Below are 17,566 nucleotides of genomic sequence, written 5' to 3'. Positions count from 1 at the left end.
GACCTGAGATGGGTAAGGAAGATCCTGTGGAGGAGGACATGCAACCCAGTTTGATATTCTTGCCTGGAAAATTCCATGGACAGAGGGGCCTGGCAGGCGACAGCCCATAGGGTCACAAAGAATAGGACACAACTGAAGTGACGTAACACCAAGCACACGTTTACACCACTGGTAAATGGTTGAAGTAAGAAATTAACCCAGAAGTCTGACTCTGGATCCTGGACTCTAAATCACTCTATTAAACTTTTTAATGCAAATCCTGACAGTTCTAACAACTGCGTTCAGCTTGACCATCTCTGTGGCCTGAAGATATTGGGTAACTGCCAGATCTACCTTTTGTACTAGAGAGATTTGGCCTCAGAGTCTGCAGCTATACGTAGTCAAGTTTGCCATAGCCAGTCAATAAAATCAATATGGTTGGGCCATCAGTGACATGATACTTACTCAATTCTGATTCTCATCACTAAAATGGGCAAGAAGGAACTCTGAAGTTCATTCAAGCCAACCACTCTCCCCTTTGCTCACATTAGAAAAGGATGGTACCACCATCCAAAGAAAAGGAAAGAATCACACCAAAAAAGCATACAAAGTGAGAAAAACACACACTTTGGCCTCGATGATTTACATTATGTCATGGGGTAAGACAGGCATGGGGCCTTAGAAGTGTAGATTTCCAATAAAACAATAAGGGATGATTTCTCCAATTTCAGGATTACAGTAGAAAAATCTCACCCTGGTCTGGGTCAATGAAACTAAACACACCATTCATTATCGTGTACAAACTGAGTTCAAACAAGGTCTCACAGGAGTCAGTTTTAAGGGGCCCACTTCACAGGGAACGTAAAGACTTAGCTTTGTTTCACCACAGAGGCTGCTTGTGTGATTAGGATTAAATTCAGCAGATTCAAAATATTGTTCTGTCATTCTGACTCCAAGAAACAGCGAATATGCTTCACATCCATGCTGTGAAAACAGCCCATTAATGGACCATGTAAATGTCCAAATCTCTCTCTAGATCTGCCCTAATGACTGAATGCTAACCTCCAAAATAAAAGAAAAAGAGAGTGAAAAAATCAATAGGCCTGGTTACATTTCTTTTGTCTCTGCCAACCCTCGTTCTGTAGATTCATTCTAATTTCTTTTAGTCCTGCCACATAAAGACACAGTTCATTTCTGGAGCATCATCTCTGTGTTATTCTTATAGCTTGACTGGCTTTGATTTACTCAGGAGAGAATGTCCCTTGAGTAAACATTATATGGTTTTTAAAATAACACAAGCAGTATTTGAAACAAACGTTGGGTTGGAAACCAGCTGTAAACTTAAGGTTTAATTATATTTTGTGTCATAATGTAACTTATTAGCCAGGGATTTAAATTACTACAACTAAGCCTCAACTTATCTTTCTAGTATTTTCTTGCCTCTGTTACTGGCATGGGAGGAACTGTGTGAGCTTTGGAGTCAGATCATTTATTCACAAATATATACTGGGAAAATATGTGCAATTTACAATAATTGGTACTGAGGATATAAGAAAGAATAACATGAAAACCATAATTCCAAAAAAATACCTGTACCCCAATGTTCATAAAAGCACTACTTACAATAGTAAGGACATGAAAACAATCTAAATTTCCATTAACAAAGGAATGGATAAAGAAGATGTGGTACATATATACAATGGAGTATTACTCAGCCATAAAAAAGAACAAAATTGGGTCATTTGCAGAGACGTAAGTGGGCCTAGAGAATGTTATACAGAGTGAAGTAGTTAGAAAAACAAATACTGTATATTAACACATATAATGGAATCTAAAAATGAAATAGGTGATTTTACTTGCAAAGCAGAAATAAAGACACGGATGTAGACAATATATGGATACCAAGGGGGAAGGGAGTATGGGAGGAGCTGGGAGACTGGGATTGACACTATTATATGCGCTATTGATACTGTATATGAAATAGGTAACTAATGCAAACACACTGTGTGGCACAGGGAACTCTACTGAATGCACTGTGGTGACCTGATGGGAAGGAAGCCCAAAAGGGAGGGGATACATGTATATGTATGGCTGATTCATTTTGCTATGCAGCAGAAACTAACACAACATTTTAAAGCATGAAAGTGAAAGTGAAGTCGCTCAGTCGTGTCCGACTCTGTGACCTCATGGACTATACATACACAGTCCATGGAATTCTCCAGGCCTGAATACTGGAGTGGGAAGCTTTTCCCTTCTCCAGGGGACCTTCCCAACCCAGGGATCAAACCCGGGTCTCCGCATTGCAGGTGGCTTCTTTACCAGCTGAGCCACAAGGGAAGCCCAAGAACATTGGAGTGGATAGCCTATCCCTTCTCCAGGGGATCTTCCTGGCCCAGTAATCGAACTGGGGTCTCCTGAATTGCAGGAGGATTCTTTACCAACTGAGCTATCAAAGAGAAGCACGAAGGTAATTATAATGTAGCATATGTGAAGCTACAGGGCTTCCCAAGTGGCTCAGCGGTAAAGAATCAACCTGCAATGCAGGAGACACAGGAGACACAGGTTCAATTCCTAGATTGGGAAGATCTCCTCGAGAAGGGCACGGCAACCCACACCAGTATTCTTGCCTGGAGAATCCCATGGACAGAGAAGCCTGGCAGGCTACAGTCCATAGGGTCACAAAGAGTTGGACATGACTGAAGTGAATGAACACGTGTGTGCACACGTACACACACGCACACACACGCGTGCAGCAACGGAAACATGCTGAACATCCAGGGAAATGATTCCTTCTAGATATCTCCAAGGCAGCTCACATTCAACCTCTCTCTGAGCTAGTTTTCTCCTAGTATATTTCTTTTCTCCATGACTAGCTTTATCCTCCATCCAGGAATATGGGGATCATTCTTCATATCTCCTTCTTCTTCAGCTACCATCTCTAATCCTAAATATGAATTATTTCATCACCACTATCACAAACTTAATTCAATATACCAGTATCTCTAGCCTGAACTAACAACTCTAGCCTCATCCACTCAGTTGACCATCAAACTCACTCTTCTTACAGTGGCCAGAATGAATTCTTAAAAAAAAAAACCAAAAACTGATTACATCTTATCTTACATTAAATGACTTTCCATTCCACTTAAATAAGGAGAAACCTCCTTAACAGGCTTATGAAGCTCTTCACAGCCTTGTCTCCACTTCCTTCTCCTGCCTCACTCTGTACCTCATTTCCTAAACCAATGCCTCCACTGCACTGGTCTTTATTCAGTCCTTAACCTGATGGGGTTCAGGATGTGCTACCCCAAAACATGGTGTCCTGGCACGCTGAATATTTTAAGCTGAAGGAGTTTGAGAAAATGGAAGAAGCAGAAAGGCCCCCTTAACCTCCCTTCATCATCCTCTCCCCTGAAGTAGGTCTTCCTCCTTGAGAAGGACCCTCCCTACGCCCAGAGGGAAGGAACATCCTTGTCTGCAAGACGGAGGGATACCAAGAAGAATCCAAACAAACACCCCTTGCTAAGTTCTTCCGGTTTACTCACTTATCTCACGCTCTTTGCCCTCTCACACCTTCCCTTGACTTCCCACTCTTCAGCAAGCCCAGGAAACCATTCAGGTCAGTTTGCACTTTTGGGTCTTCATTTCCTCAGGAAGGTTCCCATGTCACATCAAATTTACAATAAATAAGTGTATGTGCTTTTTTCCTGTTAGTATGTCTTTGTTTAATTTTCAGATCCATCCAAGGATAACGCTGTCAAAAGAAGCTTTTTTTCTCTGGTACAATCCCAAATTTCCTCCTAACCTAGTGTTGATACATTGTGTAACCTCTGTCTACAAGCGATTTTTCTTACCTGGCTAATTCACCTTTTACTATTGTTGTTTAGTCACTAAGTCACGTCCGACTCTTTGTAACCCCATGAACTGTAGCCTGCCAGGTTCCTCTGTCCATGGAATTCTTCAGGCATGGATCGTGGAGAGGGTTACCATTTCTTCCTCCAAGGGATCTTCCCAACCCAGGGATCAAACCTGTGTCTCCTGCATTGGCAGGCAGATTCTTTACCTCTGAGCCACCAGGGAAGCCCCCTATATTCCCTTACTAAGGTTAAATTCTCCTACAATGGGCTGATCAATATATTCATTTTCCTTCTTCATAGCATTTGTCACAGTTGTAATTTCCTTACGTTTGTTTGTGGCACTATTTGATTGATGTCCAACTCTGCCATTAGACTGTAAGCTTCACAAGGACAGGAATCATACCTACTTCTGCTTCTCACATCCAATGTTTAACACAATGAGTCTGAAAGGGACAGATCATCAATAAACAGAACATTTATTCATGGAATAAATGAAACAATAAGCAAAGAGTGGAGAAATGTCAGTATAGTGTCACAGAAAAGGTGTCAGCTGTGTTGGGTCTTGAAAAATATATAATCATTCATTAGGCAGAAGGAACACATGAGCAGAGAAACAAAGAAATGAAACAGGCTGGCAGCGCTCAGTATAACTGAAGCCGTGGGGGTGATCTGTTTGGGGGAGGAGAACAGTCAAGTGTCAGAAATGACGGTGGAGAGATTCAGGGACGAAGCCACAGAGGGCCTTTTGTGCACTGCAAAGCAATTTGGACTTTTGCCATGGGAAATCACTGAAGGGTTGTAAAAAGGGAGTAAAATGATCATCAGATTTGCATTTTCGAAAAATCACTCTCATGGTAGTGTGAAGGATGTCCTTGCTAGGTGGCTGTTGGAGACAGGGTGACCAATGAGGAGGACATTCTACAAGTCTCCGGGAGAGACGCCGAAGACACAGAGCAAGGTGGTAGAAAAGCATTAAGTGGAGTGGGCACTTTCAAAAGATACTTGAGAGATGAGAACAACTAGCAATGGAGAGTAAGGTAAAAGAATAAGTCAGGGTATATATCACACCCTGGTCTCTGGGCCTCTGGGAGGGTAGTGTGATCATTAACCAGGGAAGAGAAAACAAGATACAAAGTCAGTTTGGGTAGACGGATGAGTGTGTTTCTAAACTCAGCAGGATTTTTAACATTTTTCTTTTTTCACATTTCTTAAGATTTTATTTACTTATTTTTGGCTGCACTGGGTCTTCACTGCCGCACACAGGCTTTCTCTAGTCATGGTCTGGGGGCTTTTTTTGTTGGGGAGCACGGGTCCTAAGCACATGGACTTCAGTAGCTGTGGCTCCCAGGCGCTAGAGCATTGCTCAGTAGCTGCAGCGCGGGCTTCGTTGCTCCACAGCATGTAGGATCTTCCCAGACCAGGAACTGAACCTGTGTCCCCCACATTGGCAGGTGGATTCTTAACCACTGGACCACCAAGGAAGTCCAGGCCCAGTGGATTTAAAGCTGAGAGTCTTGTGCCAGAATGATTGGTGTCCTGCAAAATCCTCCTCCTCTTCCATCCAGTACTGTTTCAGCTGAGCACAAAACCAGCTACCAGTGACCACACTGTTCAGCCCTCCTACATCCCTGTGACCAAGTTCTTGATAATGGAAGAGGAGCCAAAGCGTGCAACCTCTCATTTGCTTTCAGAAAATTGCTTATGTCACATTTCTTTTCAGAAAACCAGGAAGTGGGTTAACTTTAACCGTGCCAATGAGACAACCCTTTAAAGGAGGGCTAGATGACCCTAGGTAAAGAACCAAAGGATCAGTAAAGCAGACAGCCCAGACAAGCATTCCATTAGAAGGGGAAGAAATTTTCAAACTTACTCTAGGGGGAAAAACTTACTTAATCCATAGTACTCTAGGGGGAAAATAACTTATTTAATCTATAGTATAGTGGAGCCTTATTTATGGGCCAAACAACATAGGCAGTAGGCAGCCACCTACACCAGTCTGGACCTAAAAAAAAAAAAGGAGTTCTAGGTCAACAATTGAGAACTGATAGCATAGAGATAGTTGTTAAAACCATGGGAATAATGACTTCCCTGGTGGTCCAGTGGTTAAGAATCTGCCTTACAATGCAGGGGACGAGGGTTCACCCCTGGTCAGGGAACTAAGATCTCATGCTGTGGGGTTGAGCGCACACGCCCCAACTACTGAGCCCGTGGGCCACAGCTAGAAGAAGCCCACACACCACAATGAAATATTCTGCATGATGCAAGAAGATCCCAGGTGCTGCAACCAAGTTAAAATAATAATAATAATAAATGAATATTTGAACAACAGCGACACGGGAATAGAATAAGAGAACACTCTTGAAGACACACTTGGCTTTGTAATCCTGGCCTCACTTGTTATTTTTAAGGGATTTAGAGTAACTTACATCTACGAGCCTGTGTTATATAAGCCTATTATAATAACTGTATTAATGAAGGTAGCTCTAGCTTCTATAAAAAATAAATCTCTACATCTCAGTAGCTGACTTAATTTCTTTCCCATTTATGTGAAGTCTGGTTGCATGTTGAGTAGGACTCAGGCTCCTCCAGGCACTGGCTCTCCCTCCCCTAAGATCTTGAAGCCCTTTGTTTACAGCTTTTTTCTTTCTATAGTCCATGATGGAAAGGGCACATGTGTTCCTAACCATGTCAGCCTGGAAGCTGTATCCACATCTCAATGTGGAGAACAATCATTTGGCCCCAACAAATGCAAAGGGACCTAGGAAGCATGGTACCCACCTTGGCAGTCACTTCCCAGCAGAAACGCTATACAATGGAAATGGTACAGGAATCTTGGCGAACAACAGCCTCAAAAGTGATCTGTCCTGCTTGCTGCAAGGATGAAAAGTGAAATTGGATGGATGATATACCTAAGTGTATCACAGCTAAGAGACCCTCAATAATGTTTTTTTTAATATTTATTCTAATTTATTTGGCTGCACCAGGTCTTAGTTGTGGCATGTGAATTCTGAGTTGGAGCCCGTGGATCTAGTTCCCTGACCAGGGATTGAACCCAGGATCCCTGCATTGGGAGTACAGAGTCTCAGCCCCTGGACCAGCAAAGCCCCCATGTCTTATATTTTTCTCTGTTGGTTTCCCCTCTTCCTCCCCTAAATACACTTCTTTGGTGTCCCAAATATGCCTTATATGTTCCCATTTCTGTGTCTTTATTCATATTCTTGCCTTATATACAAAACTCTTCTTCTCTTTTCTACTCCACCAAATCATCTTCTACCTATTTTTAAAGACCAACCTCACAGCAATTTTCCTGGAGTCAGCTCTTCCTAATTCTTCATGGCCAGATTAAATGCCTTTGAAACACCATCACCATGCTTAAAACTCTTCGTGGAGCACCTACCAGATAGCTGTATGATATCATAGCAATGTCTGTTTTTACCCTTCCTGACTACCTCCCAGCCTAAGCTGTAACCTCCCTGAAGATAGCAATTGCATTTAACTCCTCTTACTCAAAGTGATTAAAAGAGTAAACTAAATTTAGACTTTAAGTTCAAGACACCAGCACTTAAGAGATCTGATATCCCCTCACAAAGAATGAAAAGGTGAATATTTAATCAGACAACTCTGGAAAAAGGGGGACAGAGGAGTCTGTCTTAAGTATTTATATACTCAGGTGATGACTATCTGAATTATTGAGAAATTGCTCCATTTCTTTATTTTGTATATCTGTGTGGAATTATGTGTGGTAATATGGAATAAAGCGCGTACTTAATGAACAATAAAGCAACATATCTTTCAATATTATGATAACTAAGAAAAGCAAACAATTCTGAAGAGGTTTCTTTAAGGACTCTCCACATGCATGAATCAAGGTGGTGATGTGGCAGTTCTCTGGGTAATCTGATAAATGTCAACATCCAAACTATTTAAATCCATCCATCAGGTGAACTCACCCCTGTGAGTTATCTGAGCCAAGCCACTTTGTTCTTTTTAGACAGAGCAAGTGTCTGAGAAAAAGAACAAGAAAAAACAAAAAACCAAAGCTAGGAATCACTGGACTTAGGCAATCCACTGAAAAGGCCTATGTTTTCCTTTTTCCAACAACTATTTTGATAAAAGTGGGTAACGCATAGAAAGGAGGTCTTTTTCAGCAAATTAATCTGATTACACGCAGTGAGTCAAAGGCTGAGTGGTCCTCCAGTAATATCCAGCTTTCTTTCTAGGAAAGAAAGTGGCACGTGCTCTCCATTAATGCGACTCTTCCCACACCCAATGCTCCAAAATGGGCCCCAGAAATGCTAGAATCTCTTCTGCTTTCACCATTCCTTAGCTGAGAGACCAGGGACACATCCAGGGATCACCCCATGTTCAAATCCACACCCCAGCCACCTATGAAGATGGCCCAAAGCTGATCTGAATCCCTGGATGCTAGCTCTTCGGCCAAAGTCGGCTCGTTGCTTATCCCAGTGCTCACTAGGCTATCAGAACACTACTACTCTGGTGGCTAGAGGTGCAGTGGGATTCCACTTCTACAATACACTCCCTGTCTCTATCAGTGCCACAGATTTGAGCCTTCCAAGGAAACAGAATCTCACCACAGTGTGTAGGAAGAGTGTGATCCAGAAGGTGTTCCATGGAGCACTAGACCTAGGAGGTAACCTTCACCTGAAGGATGCTGTAATACATCTGGAAAACACCACTTTCAACAGTCCTGTCTTAGATATTCACAGCACGCATCAGGTACATGGGAGGCTCTGAAGTGTACCTGCTTCTGAAATAATCTGTAAAAGCCATTATTTTACAAATGTGTCTGCTAAGAAAACTTTGCATCTCTACCATCTTTCCTCAATAGATGGGGTTCCATAAAGTCAGGGTTCCTTCACTGTTGACATAGCACTTCACATTTTAGTACATATTTGCTGAATGAATGACTATCCTATAGAAGTAGGGTCCTATAGAACACATTTTATAAAACAGTGATTTTTTAAAAAATCACACTTCTATGGAATACTTCTAATAAGATCAACCTCCCTAAACAAGAAGATCTCTTTGACTCTCTTATTTAAATCATGGGATTCTCCAGGCAAGAATACTGGAGGGGGTTGCCATTTCCTACTACAGGAGATCTTCCCAGGGATCGAACCTCTGTCTCTTGGGTCTCCTGTACTGGCAGACTGGTTCTTTACCACTAGAGTTACCTGGGAAGCCCACATAGAATACTTCCAATAAGAACAACCTCCCCAAACGGGAAGATCTCTTTGAATCTCTTATTTAAAACCCAGTTTGTCGGGCACCTATCAAGAGCACACTAGCATTCACTGTCTGTGGTCAGATTTCTCTTTTCTCTTCCAACTATCTTAGTGTCAAACTGACCTCACCAGGGACTTCACTGGTGGCCCACTGGTTAAGAGTTTGCCTTCCAATGCAGAGGGTGCCGGTTCCATCCCTGGTTGGGGATCCCTTATGCCTCATGGCCAAAAAAACAGAACATAAACAACAGAAGCAATATTGTAACAAATTCAATGAAGACTTCAGAAACAAGCTGCATTAAAAAAAAAAAAAAACTTGACCTAACCAAATATTTCAACATTTTTAGTATACAGACCAGTTAAGCCTAATGTTAACTGTATATAAATATATTGAAGGGACCATTAACAATTCTGGGTCCTGGGGATTCAGTATTTCTAGAGCAAGGCCTAGGATTCTACATTTTATACAAATGTCCTGGGTCATTGTGAAGGGGTGCAAGTGAAACACACTCTCAGAAATGCTGATCAAGAGACATGGAAGAGGAACCCTTGATTTGGCATCAGAAGCCTGGGTTTGAGGCCCAAATCTGCAGCCCTACTACCTGTGTGGTCATGGGCAGTCATCTCTAAGCCTCACTGTCCTCCCTACGGGATTCATAGTATGTCTATTACCTTCCCACCCACCTCATAACATTGAAAGCCAGCAGGTACTCAACATACACTGCACATTGAATTAGCAAGTTCACCATCATTCTATAGGATTCAATAAAGTAATCACAGCAAGTTTTCAACACAGAAAGGGTTTCTGCTGATTATTTAAAAGCAAATAAAACAGGGCTAAACCAACAGTACTGTATGCCTCCATGTCAGCCCACCTGGCAAACTTCCACAGAACATTTGACTCACACTTGTGGACCCAACATGGGTCTAATCATGGTGAAAGCTCAGCCATGTGACTCTGATCACAGTGCACAGGTCAATGTTAAAACACCTCCCTCTGCTTGGTACCAGACCTCTGAAAGATGGCCTCTTCACTCTTAAGTTGGCAAATGGCTAGAATAAAACTCTTTGGTTAGTATCTGCATGTTTACAAGAGGAATGTTCTTGCTTATCAAGTGTCCTCATGAATAATAACTAACCATTGCTCAAAAATTAGGATGCAATGGAATATATGCAATTAACATAGTACTTGGCATCTTTAATTCTCTCTCCATTCAGAAGATTCTTTTGGAGCCTGTAGCACTCAGGGCAATTGCTATGAATACTACTCAACTACACTGAGTTGAATAAGCATGAGTCAATCTTTTGAAAACACAGGAAATAGGGTTGACTGTTTCCCAACTTTGTGGCATATTCTGAAGCCTACTTTTTGGAGTAGATCTGATATTGTTTGTTATTTACCTTTTGTGTATAAAATAATGAAACAAATTCTGTCATAACTGAAAGATCTCTGCCTAAAAGACTAGTGATTAAAGATTTCTAATTGGTGGGATTTTTTTTTTTTAATTTCCTACATGGTGGCTCAGTGGTAAAGAATCCACTTTTATGCAGGAGATGCAGGAGACTTGGGTTTGATCCGTGGGTCAGGAAGATGCCCTGGAGAAAGGAATGGCAAACCACTCCTGTATTCTTGTCTGGAAAATACATGGACAGAGGAGCCTGGTGGGCTACAATCCATAGGGTCTCAGAGAGTCAGACACAACTGAAGCTACTTAGCACACACACACATATTAATTTATATTATTCTCTGCACATGTGTTGGATTTTCTTTTGATTTTAAACTTCTCAATTTTAAAAGGGCTTGTTCCTCCACTTGAGTACTCAGAGGGTACCCAACTAATCTCTTTGGCTCATGGGATCTGTAGTTAATGACAGGAGCAAGAGAACTTTGCAAAAATAAATCCATGCCAAAATGTTTATCTGCTATATTTATTATTGCCTTCCTGTTTAATATTTTGGTTCTGATCTATTTTCCTTGTGTGGGGCTCATGTTAGCAGGAACAAGTGTAAATAACTACAGGACTCACCCAGGCAAACAAGTGAATGAATCAAGACAAGTTGGGTGAACCCATCAAAAGATGGCAGACTATCTGGATTGCTGCAGACTGTTGCCAGGAGAGAATGCAATATTGCAGCCCCAGCATTCCTAGACTTTCCAACGTCTCAAAAGAAGTATGACAAAGTATAGGTATTCAATAAACACTAAGTAAATCAATAAATGCAGAGACTCCAATTTTCATTTGAAATCTCAAAGTTTTAACTGTAAGCAACATGATACAGTCTAAAGAACACAGACTCTGGAGCCAGACTATCTGGGTTCAAAAATCTATCTCTGCTACTTATCAACTGTATGATTGTGGGCAAGTTATATAAAATTTCCATGCTTCACTTTTCTCACTTATAAAATGAGGGGAAATAGTACCTACCTTGTGGGGTTGTTTGAGGACTTAATTTTTTAATGTGTTAAGTTTTCGGACGATACCTGGTATATTTTAAGGGCTACACAAACAAGGAAACACACACTACAACTTCAAAAAGCTTTATCATTTTAATACGTATTATTCTGTTTTTCTCTCAGATACCTGTAGGGTGAAGATGTTACCCTGCAGAGGAGGAGGCTGAGTGTCCCTCAGAATCCTTCTTGGCTGTTCAGGATAACAGCAACACATGTGGATCATGCAAGAACTCTGTGCATGGACACTTAGAAAGAGTCCAGTGGTTTGCCCAATACGTTATTCCATAAAATGGCAGATGTCAGAATCCAGTCCAAGACTTTCGAGGGACAGAATCAGAGATGTGTCGATCAATGTTCACCACAAGCCTGCTTCCTTCATAACTAAGAATGAAATTAAATGAAGAGCTGGTTCAAATCAGTTAATTATCTCAAAACAGCCAATTTGAGAAAACAGGCAAAATCTGTGCACTCAACAATGTCCACTTATACTCGTCCTCTTTGTGTTAAGGTGCTTTGCAATACTTTAGTTTCTCTCATCTATGACTCCAAGACCTTTCTCCTGGGAACTTTACAAGTATATTACCTTACTACACAGCCTGCGTGTGGCTGGGTTAGAAACATCCTGGCAACATTTTCTTTGATCTTCCTGGTTGTTGTTGGTTTAAGGCAGATCCTGAATGTTATTTAAACAGAGGAGACTATTTGAAATTTCTTGGTAGATGAATTTGATAAAGATAATTAAAAAAAAAACTACTGTCATCTAAAGATAAAAGATCTCATTCATCAGACCTTGAATAACCCAGGACTTCTTCAAAGAAAAAGGTCAATGGAGCCACAGCTGCTTCCTTCACTTGTACAGCGGTAACTTTACACACTCCTTGATAATCTACATTTGGTAAAGTTGCTCTCTTGCATTACAGGACAGTTTTTTTTTTTTTTTTTTAGGATTCAGCATTTAATTTTTTTGGTCCTGTGTTCAATCTGTTTCCCTCTGAATGAAGAATGTACCTATTGTTTAAAATAACTTCTACTAAATAGGACTTTATCAAAACTAAAAACTCTTATGAACTGCAGGGTAATACCAAAAGGGTGAAAAACAATCCAGAGAATGTGAGGAAAGATAAATATTTGTAAGTCATGTGTGTGTTAAGGATCTAATACTCAAAATACATCAAAAACTCTTACAGTTCAACAACAAAAAGACAAATAGGGAAGCAACTGAAAAGGAAGCAAAGACAATGAACAGATATTTATCCAAAGAAGATATTCCAATGGCCAATAAGCACATGCAAAGATACTGAGCACCATTAGTCATTAGGGAAATGCAAATCAAAATCCCAGTGAGATAACACTTACACTCACTAGGATGGCTATGATTTTTTCAAATGGAAAATAAAATAAATGTTGACAAAGATGTGAAGAAGTTGGAATTCTTAGACATTTTTAATAGGACTGTAAAACTGTATAGCCACTGTGGAAAGCAATATGGTGATTCCTCAGAGAGTTAAACACAGAGTTAGGATATGGCCAGCAAAAATCTGAAAACATAGGATAAAGGAAGATTCTGAATAGTGTTTAAACAGAAAAGACTATTTGAAATTTCTTGGTAGATGAATTTGATCATGATAATTAAAAAGAAAAAAAAAAAAGGCTGAATGGGTTCAAACGAATTTTGTAGTGAATGTTCACAGCAGCATTGTTCATAATAGCCAAATGGTAGAAACAACCCAAGTGCCCACCAGCACAATGTGGTATATCCATAAAATCAGATATTATTCAGCTGTAGAGAGGAATGAGGGACTGACACATGCTACAACGTGGCTGAACTTGGAAACTACTAGGCAAAGTGAATGAAGCCAGGCACAAAGGGCCAAATATTAAATAATTTCAGTTACAAAATGTCCAGAACAGGCAGATCCATAGAGACAGAAGGCAGCTCAGTGACCACCAAGGGTCGGGAGGAGGAGAGAAGGGGAGAGACTGCTTAACGAATACAGAGTTTCCTTTTGGGGTGATGAAAATGTTCTAGAGTTAAATAGTGGTGATGCATGGTAGTAAAAAGCCATTATGTTGTATGCTTTAAAAGAATAAAAAATGTTGGATGTTACAGCATCTGAAATTTTACCTCGTTTTAAAAAAAAATACTGGCTTGAGTCTCCAGTACTTAGCAAGAGCTTCTTTTCCCCTACAAAGTTACTTCATATATTGCCCAAACAGTGTTTAAAAGTGAAATACTATATATAGAAGATCAGTGGCTGACAAGTTCTATTTCCTGTATTTCACTGGGCCATTTGTCATTAATGCTTTTGCTCTTGAACGGTATTCTTGGTTCATCAGTTTACCATTAAAACATCAACTTTCCCAATGCTACATTTCCACTTCCAAATGTTTCCTGTCAATAGTTTAACCAATTTAGCCAGCTCCTATTAATGAACATATGTGGGACCTTCTGTCTTCAAAATGACATTAAAATGTTTAATTCAAAATAACAGAATACTGATGACTCTGATAAGAAGAGTGATATGATTTATCATAAGTCAGTAATTTGAGTCTTTCCTTAATTTACACAAGATAAATAGAAAACAGTGACATATCTGATAGAAAAAAATAGAATCTGGAGGAAAACTAATCATTCAGTAAGCCTCCCTGAAAAAAAAAAGATATATATTTATTTTATAAATCTATATATATAATAATACATTTATTTGCTCCCCAAAAGAAATCTTTTTAACTATCAAAATGTTAACAATAAAACAGAGATTATACAAATGGGTCAGTAGAATCTATTATATGCTCCAAACTTAATTTTTCTGAGCTGCAAACTTTCAGATCAACTACCTGACCTGAAACAAGGGGAAATGTGGAAAGAATTTTGAATTTAGGAAAAAAAAAAATCTCCTTTGACTCAATACTTGTGAAGCAGTTGATGGTAGATGCCCTTAGATCAGAGAATATAGCTGTAAACAAGCATGACAAAGTTGCATGGAAAATTCTGCAAATAAATCTAGCTGTCAATGAATTTCAAAGATATAATTTCCTGAAATCATGTTAAATACCTGAGCCATGACTTTTTAAATCTCGAAGAAAATGTCTACATAAAAAGCCATGTTTGTCATTTGCAACATGTCTATTTAAATGTTAACATGACTGGGTTTATTCCAAACAGGCAGAAGAAAAAAGAAAAGCAAGTATTTGGATAATTTGGGTTTTAAAAAAGCCCCTCACTTTCATCTTCAGGTAAGTATCCCTTTCAGGTGAAAGCAAAGGCGGTTTTAGCCAGAATTGCCTGGAGAAATGCAGAAGGAATAATCCTGTCTCGTAGAAGCTAAACATATCTGGTTCGTGGATGTTATTGTAAGGAAATTTGAGAAATAACAGAAACTGAAACCAACTGTTGAAGGTGAACAAGAACTTGGTGAAAAGAAAGGCTTATATTTCATGTCAAAATCAAGTCAGATGGAAGAGTGCACAGAAGACTTTACAGGTCAAATTCTGAAAATCCTTGACCAGAATATACATATGAACACGTGGCCACAACAGTCACAGAAGTGGAGAATCCTATTCCTTCACTTAAGAGAGAAAAAGGAAGTTAAACTGGTGAAACTGAAGAGGAAAGCAAGGAGTTAAAGGAACTTTCTTGCCAGTCACTTGGATCTTCTCTGGATTCTCCTTAAGCCCTCTTTCCACTGACATTTCAGACCTCAGTTTTGTGCTCAGAGACGTGCAAATTTATAATAGACTGAAACCTTGAAAGGACACAACTCAGCTCTTCTTAGTGTTCACTTCTTCCTGAGAGAAGTCTCTATAAAGAACACATAAGCTAGGAATTGCTAACATAGCTTAGGAATGGCTGGAGTCCTGGGATAACTCACCCAGGAAAGACTGGAGATGAGCATAGGGAGAGGAATTGCTCCAGTTTTCAGGAAAAGTGACCACTGCTTACAACCTTCCACACATACCCAGCAGAGTCACAGGTCTATCTGGGGAAAGGGGTGGGGTGGTGGTGGGGGCTGCTGAAGTTCCTCCTAACCTCCAGTTTTAGGCCCCAGATGACCCAGTAGAGCAGCTCAGGGCACCATGAAGAGGACTGTCAGGTGTTATGCTCTGATTTTCCATAAAACTGTTACCACCGTTTACAACCATGATCTAAGGTCATCCAAAAGGGCAAAGCCTGTTTGCAGGCAGGCATGGGTGGCCTTCTCTGCCACCCCTCTCCCCCACGGTTTCTCTCTCATCACTTGTAGATCACTGATCTGAAGAATTTCTAAGAGGAAACTCCCCAGTCCTCTCTCTTTTCAGGGTTCCTTGAAATCATGAGCTGTTTGGAGAGAGAGAAATTTCTTCCTCCATGCAACTAAGCTCATTTGGACACTAACAGGCCTCCCCGTTCTCTGCCCTCACCTCCTTCCATACACACCAAGTTTATTCTCTTCTTTTGTCTGGATGTCGGAAGGTCATTCTCACTCAACCGAGGAAGAGAACTTGGGTCTTTCCTATCTAGAATTTCCACCTGAGGGTAAATCCCCAGGAGTCTGGAGGCCCCGAAACAGAAGCAGAGTGCGGAATGTCAGGGATGGAAAAGAATCTGCAGCCAGAAGGGAGAACTAGAAAGATCTGGGGGAATCGCAGCGCAGAGAACTGAGGCAGAGCTCAGGACAAGTTTATTTTATTTCGTTGAGCTCCCCGAAGCTCCCAAGTTCTAGGATTCCTTCAGAAAGTCGGGGGCGAGGTGGGGTGAGGAGCCCAGCTAATTCTCAAAATTCCTAAAGGCGAAATTATCTGGGCAAGCATTCCTCTCCCACCAGAGCGCTGCACTTTGCGCGCGCCTGCGGGGGACTCAGATACTGTGCCAAAGTAGACTCGCTGAGAGGGCGCGCTGGGCCTTCTCCATCTTTGACCAGTTCCTGAGCAAAGCGTGTCGTGTCGTCCAGCGCTGGGGACAGGGAATTTCCATGTGGTTAAGGGTTGAGCGCTGAGGAAGCTGAGAAGCGTGTCAGGTAAAGCACGGGCTGACGCGCCTCCACTAGCCGGCCAAGGTCAGAGAACTTGGAGTGGGGTCTGGAGGTGGATGCTCTTGGGCTAACGCCAAGGCTCTTGAAACATCGTGCTCTTTTCCAAGGAGATAAGAAGGGATACAGCTAGCTAGAGACCACACCTTCCCTTTTATCTCGTCTTTTCTTTCATTTCCTTTTAATTTCCATCTTTCTTACTTTTGATCGTTTTTCTTCCTTTTATAAGAAAAGCTTCCCCGAACCTGTGCCAGGGGAGCTGAGTGGCACTTACTGTCGGCTAATGGGGCGGAGGAAGAGTGGAGACACCGCACCCCCAGCCCCCGAATTCCGACATTTACAGGTCCCCGCCGCTTAGTGTCCGGCTGTAAAGTTGTAATAAATTTGCCATCTACCCATAACCCCACATGCAGCCCAGAGATAGCAGAAGATAAGTGCCTCTGAATTTAACTTGGCGGTCGAGTTTCTGAAAGCTCTTTTGGGCAAGCCGGGGTGAGAATCCGGGTAGCTCCGGGCCAGTTGGGGGTGGCCCCCGTCCCGTCTGAACCAGATGGTCCTTGCGGAGTGAGCCCAGGAGTGAAGCAGGGACCGACTGGAGCCGGAAACAGGCCTCAGACCCCGTTTCTGTGCCGGGAACCCTGAGTGCACATACTTTGCAAAGTCGGGTTCCCCCTGTGGCACTGCCATAGACCGGGGCTGGGTCTTCGCTCCCTACCACTTTTGTCCACAGACAGACTGAGCGCCCTGAGGGAGCGGCCACAGGGGGATTCAGGGACATCCACCGTGAGAGGAGAAATCGGTGATGGGGCAGAAATTCATCAGCGGGGGCCAGAGCCCTGAGCGCGCCACAGGCGAGGCCGCAGTTCTTCGCTTGCTGATTCTTAACCTCTCCCCACCTCCGCGCTGGAGCTCAGATCTCCAGCCAAACGGATCCGAGCCCCGGGTTATTTTCAGTCATAACCTTCTCCACCCCCCCAAATGCCGCGCCTGGGCTCTGAGGGGGAAAGGGTGGTTTGAACT

General features: G+C 41.7%; 1 protein-coding gene across 2 annotated transcripts in view; it reads right to left on the bottom strand.

Annotated features, from left to right (window-relative positions):
- Positions 1-17,566, bottom strand: part of ESRRG (estrogen-related receptor gamma) — a 694,862-nt gene that overhangs the window by 676,127 nt on the left and 1,169 nt on the right. The window lies entirely within an intron of this gene.

This window comes from Bison bison, unplaced genomic scaffold, assembly GCF_000754665.1.
Source record: "Bison bison bison isolate TAMUID 2011002044 unplaced genomic scaffold, Bison_UMD1.0 scf7180017864325, whole genome shotgun sequence".
NCBI classification, from domain to species: Eukaryota; Metazoa; Chordata; class Mammalia; order Artiodactyla; family Bovidae; genus Bison; species Bison bison.
Note: the sequence above shows the minus strand (reverse complement) of the source record. Positions and strands in the feature narration are given on the sequence as shown.